Here is a 6,000-nt window from a genome sequence, read left to right as displayed (position 1 = left end):
CTCCAGCAAACTATGTAACTCAATGTGTGTTGAATGAAGACCATACCACATCCTTTCTAGGAAGATTCCTTTCCATAAGGGTTTTCCTAGGCTCACAAAGATTATTGGGATAAGCAAAGTGCACAACATTACCACAATGGTTACATTATAGGGATTCTATGCACTGTGATTTTTTTGTGTGTGTGATTATAATGACTAATGATACACTGAGAGGCTTTACCACATGGGATACATTCAGTATCTTTCAAGTATAAATTTTTTTATGACTTAAGAGAGTGCTCAGATTTGCAAAGGCTTTATCACATTCATAGCATCCATAAGGTTTCTCTCCAGTATGTGTTCTTATATGACTTTTAAGCATATCATATGTTGTGAAAGCTTTACTACATTGACTACATTCTTAGGGTATCTCTCCAGTATGTGTTCGTTTATGACATACCAGATGGCTGTGTTGTGAAAAAGCTTTACCGCATTGATTACATCCATAAGGTTTCTCTCCAGTATGTGTTCTATGATGAGACTGGATATTACTGGCACATGAAAACGCTCTACAACATTGATTACATATATAGGGTTTCTCTCCAGTAAGTGTTCTTATATGTCTTTTAATATGACCATTACTTGCAAATGCTTTTCCACATTGATTACATCCATAGGGTTTCTCTCCAGTATGTGTTTTATGATGAGAGTGGAGAGTGCCATCATGTGAAAGTGCCTTACAACATTGATTACATACATAGGGTTTTTCTCCGGTATGTGTTCTTATATGTCTTTTAAGATGACCATTACTTGCAAATGATTTACCACATTGACTGAATACATAGGGTTTCCCTCCATTATGTGTTCTATGATGAGACTCGAGATTACTGGCATGTGAAAACGCTCTACCACACTGATTACATACTGGAGAGGGTTTCTCTCCAGTATGTGTTCTATGAAGAGATTGTAGTGTACTGACTTGTGAAAATGCCCTACCACATTGGTTACATACATAGGGTTTCTCTCCAATATGTGTTCTTTTATAACATACCCCATGACTGTATTGTGAAAAACATTTACCACATTGATTATAGTATTGTGTTATCCCTCCAGTATGTGTTCTAATATGTCTTTTAAGCATAGTATGTCTTGCAAACATTTTACCACATTGACTACATTCATAGGTGTTTTTTACCATGTGTGCTCTTTCAATGAGAAGGAAATGGTGACATGAAAAGACTTCACCATACTGTAGACTTCCATATGGTTTCTCTCCAATATGATTTTTTTCAAGCCATTGAAGATGCCAGTAACCCACAAAGTTTTTCACACATTCATTGCATATATTCACAGGATTCACTCCCTTATGGCTTCTTTCATTCCTGCAAAGATAATTAGCATATATAAAACTTTACCACATGCATGATACTAAAGAAAGTTAGTACATGTATAAAATAAAGTTATAATTTGGCCTAATTTTAAACAAGAATCAGATCTTGAGTTTTACATTCATAATGCTTCTCTCATGTGGTATGGTTTTGTTTTCATTGAAGATACCTGTGATTCAGAGTAAGAGCCTTTATTTCATGGCCCTCAATTATGGCATCTATTTACATAAAATATCCCACATAATTGAAAAAACTGAAAGAACTCAGAGCTTTGCCGTATTTATTCCATTTGTCAGTTTTCCTTCATATAAATCATACTACATTGGCTAAATATACCAGTACAAATGGAAGCATTCACACATTCCAACAGTCATATGGATATACTACAGTGTAAGTTGATGGTATCTTTCAGATGACTTAGGAATACTGATAAATTTGAAAATTGTTTCACACTCAACAAATATCCTCAAAGTGGGGACTACTAAATACCTTTCATTTCTTCTCACTGTCATAAGAGAGAGAGGTACATTGCTTCTTTCCACATTCTAAATTCACATGGCTACATTTTCTAATACAGAATATCTCTGTGTAAACCCGGCTATTGTAGAACTCACTCTGTAGACCGGGGTGATAACAAACTTAAGGGATCCACCTTGCTCTTGATCATGAATGCTGGAATTCAAGGTATGGGCCACAACTACCCGACTCTACATATGATATGCTTATGAAACTAAGAAAACAAATAAAAGGCTTCCACATAGCATTCCCCCTTAGAATTTCTTTTAAGTCAACTTTAAGGTTTCTCCATGACAACCTTCTTGACAGCCATAAAATGACCCTTTCAATATCCAGAGCAAAGTCACAAATAGATAAGTAATGCCTTCTTAACTATAGACTTTTTTCTTAGAAGCTCTTTGACATATACTTATCACCTATGCAACATGTATACTGTTTAAAATATCTGAATAATATGAAAATAACAGACTGGCATTTCTACAGAATAGATATCCGGGTCCTATAATTTAAAGGGTGATATCTGTGAAGACATTGTTTCCTTCTCATTTTACACCAATGCCTTGCAAACACAGAAGAGTTACCTTTCACTGAGGTACATGGTTTTGTGAGAAAATGATAATCATCACTGTACTTTAAGCTACACATATTTTTACTGTTGCTCTTCTTAATCTTTTTAATTTTTTAAGTGTGACTCTTCAATAAAATTTCCAGGATACATTAAAATATCTTCAGAGTCAAATTTGCATAAATATGCACATGAAAATTTACATTCTCTGTCTTCTATAAGTTTGACAATGATCCTCCGTATTATGGTTATCACAAATGTAGCCTGAAATAACAAAAAATATATGATGTATTCTTGCAAATTGTACAAAATTTAAGTAATAACTTCAATGAACCTTAGAACCATGCCTCACTCACCCAATTTTCCTTTTCCTTAAAAGGAAATTACAGACCAGTATCAACAATCAAGAAATATTTGGTCCCTTATTTTAAAACATGAAGGAAAATTCATTCTTACCTGTAGCAGTGAGGTTCCTGTAGATGACCAGCATCACATTTGTGTAGAGACACTTCTGAGAAGGATTTAGCAAAGCCCACTCTTCCTCATTGAAGTGGATGTGCACATCGTCATAGGTCATTGCATCCTAAAATAACACATACATGTGTGACAAAGAAGTATAATACTCACATTGTAAATGTAAACTTCTTTGACAATATAGTCATATAATCCTTGGTGCTTCCCTCTCTTATTTTATACATGTACATTATAATGCATTAACCTAGGCACATTAGAAGTAAACTGAATAAGAGGACCACATGCAACATTTCTTTGGCCATTTAAGTAGCATATACCCTGAGAAAGAAATCCCAATAAACAGACATAAAGGGAGAGGCAAGCTACCAGAACAACACTGCTGAGAAGACATCAGAAATAAATTGTAAGATAGGGAGACCCTATCATAGAAATAACCCAGGTCCTTGAACCAACTTCTGTCTTTGTTAGGTTTTCATTGCTGTGTAAATACAAAGCAGGGTCAAGGCAACACTTTCAAGGAAAATATTTAATTGAAGTGTCACACTTAAAATTTCAGAGGTTCTGTTATGACAGGGGACATGTCAGCATGGAGGCTGCTCCAGTCCTCGAGGTTAGAGTCCCTACAGCACGACCCAGAGGCAACAGGGCATTGCCTGACACACTGTGCATCATTCTGAGAATAAGAAACATCAATGCCTGACCCTACAGTGATGTGCTTCCTCTAACAGTGTAAAACCCTTTCCAAAAAAGCCACACCACATCTACTATAACTAGTGGGAAGTATGGACTGACAGCTGGGGCACTTTCAAGACAATAAACTTTGAATGTGGTTGACACTTAGGTGACTTGATCTGTTAGAAGGGCCCCTGGCAGTGAAACCAGGACCCATCCCAGTTGCTTGAACAGTGTTTTTGGAGCCCACACCCTATAGTGGGATATCTTTCTCAGTCAAGATGAAAGATAGAGAGGCTTGGTCCTTCCTAAGCTTTGCATGCCAGACTTTGTTGACTCCTGAATGAGGGCCTTACCCTCTCTGACTACTAAAAGTTGAAGGGAAGAGAGAGTGGTTGGGGAAGAAGACTGGGAAGGAGGGATTGGTATGTAAAATGAAAACAAATTTAAAAAAAAATTAAAATAGAGACAAATTTTATTAGAATCATCCACAAAAAGAGGCTGGTTATGCTCTCATTGTTGCTTTGTAAGGATGGAAAAACTTAGCCTAATATTTCCTAGACTCTGCCCCCTAGCAGTGAGAAGGCAAAAGGTCATTCTTGACTGTTTACAACAAGGTGGTTTACCAACAGCATCTGTGAGTGAATGAGAACAGGAAATGAACCTCGTCACACTACCCAGAAGCCCTAGTGAAAGCAGATTTCCTGGGCTAACTGCAGGCTTGGATAGTTCAAATTGATGGCTCTGCTCTGGATGTTATGAGATGATTGGTTTGTGATGTGCGGGCTTTGTTGTAACCCTATAAAAGCTATATGAACCCTGTACCCAGGGTTTCCAGTCCTCTACCCCACATGGAGTATGGCTGTGGACCCCAATGCACTGGAATATAAAAAGAACTCATGCTTTTTGATCAAGACCGCTTCTCATGAGTGATTTGGGGGGACACCTTTCCTGAGTCGGGCCATGAGGATCCACTCCCTGAGCGGGTCTTTCAGTTTCAGTAACAAGGATTTTGAAAACAAATTCTTTCCCAGTTTTTATGTATTCAGAATGAGTGTGAAAGATGTTTCCCATGTGTAATTATTAGAGATTGTCAGATACCCTGCATCTGGAGGTGACGTTGTATTGAGTCTAGAATGTTGGGTTTTGGGATCTGACTCAGGTCATCCCCAAATAGAATATGTGCTGAGCAAAACAGTAAATGTGATTTCCAGATTGACAACAACAAGAATTAAACAGAGTACATAAATAAAAATTAAACAATAATCATTGAGAACATGAATCATTAGTATGCATATTCTGTATAAGATAAATTTGCAACATGACTCAAATACAGTGCAAACTAAATTTCTAACACCCTATAAAATGATATCTGATTACAAAGATTCATGCAAATGGGAACCAGTTAGAATCTCAATAGAATTATGAAAAACATAGTACATATGTTGATACAGCATGGCTGCTACACCTATAACAACCATGCAGTGATCGAGAGGTGTACAATATTAGGGAAAGAACAAAGGGGAGGAAGAGAAAAAAAATAAGGGGTTAATATCATCAACTTTTTGTCAAAATAAATAAATAAATACAAGAGAAAGTCATTCAGGTAACCTGAGATTTTGTGTAATATTATCCAGCTACTGATGACTCTATGTGTTCAGAACTTATATACACAGACACTAACAAAATTAATGCAAAAGGTCACCTGAACAGTTTTGCTTCTGACCCTGCAGTGACTGATATTTTTTTCCAAGAGAGACACCCCATAGTCTAGATTTCTCTATGCAAATGGGGGTAATATTCTGCCATCGTTCAGAGAATTATATTTTAATTTAATGAACAAAGTTACAAATTAATGAGTTCTGTTTATTAAATATATCCCTATAAATAATTGGTATCCAGAAATAAAGTTTTTAAGAAGCTTTGTCCCAAAAAACCCACTGAGGGCATACAATCAGGTAGTTTAAGAAGGGGTAATCATGTGGACATAAGGACATTGCCACAGACTTAAGAAATAAATAAAGAAATATGTCTGTATAGACAAATTGCATTCATTTCTGGCTAATGATCAAAGAGGAAAGAACCTACAACAGATGGTTATTTTTGTTGTTATTGTTTTTTTTTTTGAGACAGAGTTTATCTGTGCAATAAATAGCCTTAGTATTTTTTAGGAATATCTCTGTAGACCCTGCTGGCGTTGGTCTCACATAGATCTACTTTCCTGTGTCTCCTGCGTGCTGGGATTACAGGCATGAAAATCCACAATCTCGCTCCTAAAACATTTTGCAATCCACATATTTAGCCTTCTTTAAGTTCTTTCAGTGTCTGACCCCAGCTTATACTTTGAGGAATTTAAATAGTGACAGGATACTGCAAGTTGGGCCACTAAGGCAATATAAGATTTCA

The sequence above is a fragment of the Phodopus roborovskii genome, unplaced genomic scaffold, assembly GCF_943737965.1.
Source record: "Phodopus roborovskii unplaced genomic scaffold, PHOROB, whole genome shotgun sequence".
Classification (NCBI taxonomy): domain Eukaryota; kingdom Metazoa; phylum Chordata; class Mammalia; order Rodentia; family Cricetidae; genus Phodopus; species Phodopus roborovskii.
This window is presented reverse-complemented; position numbering follows the sequence as displayed.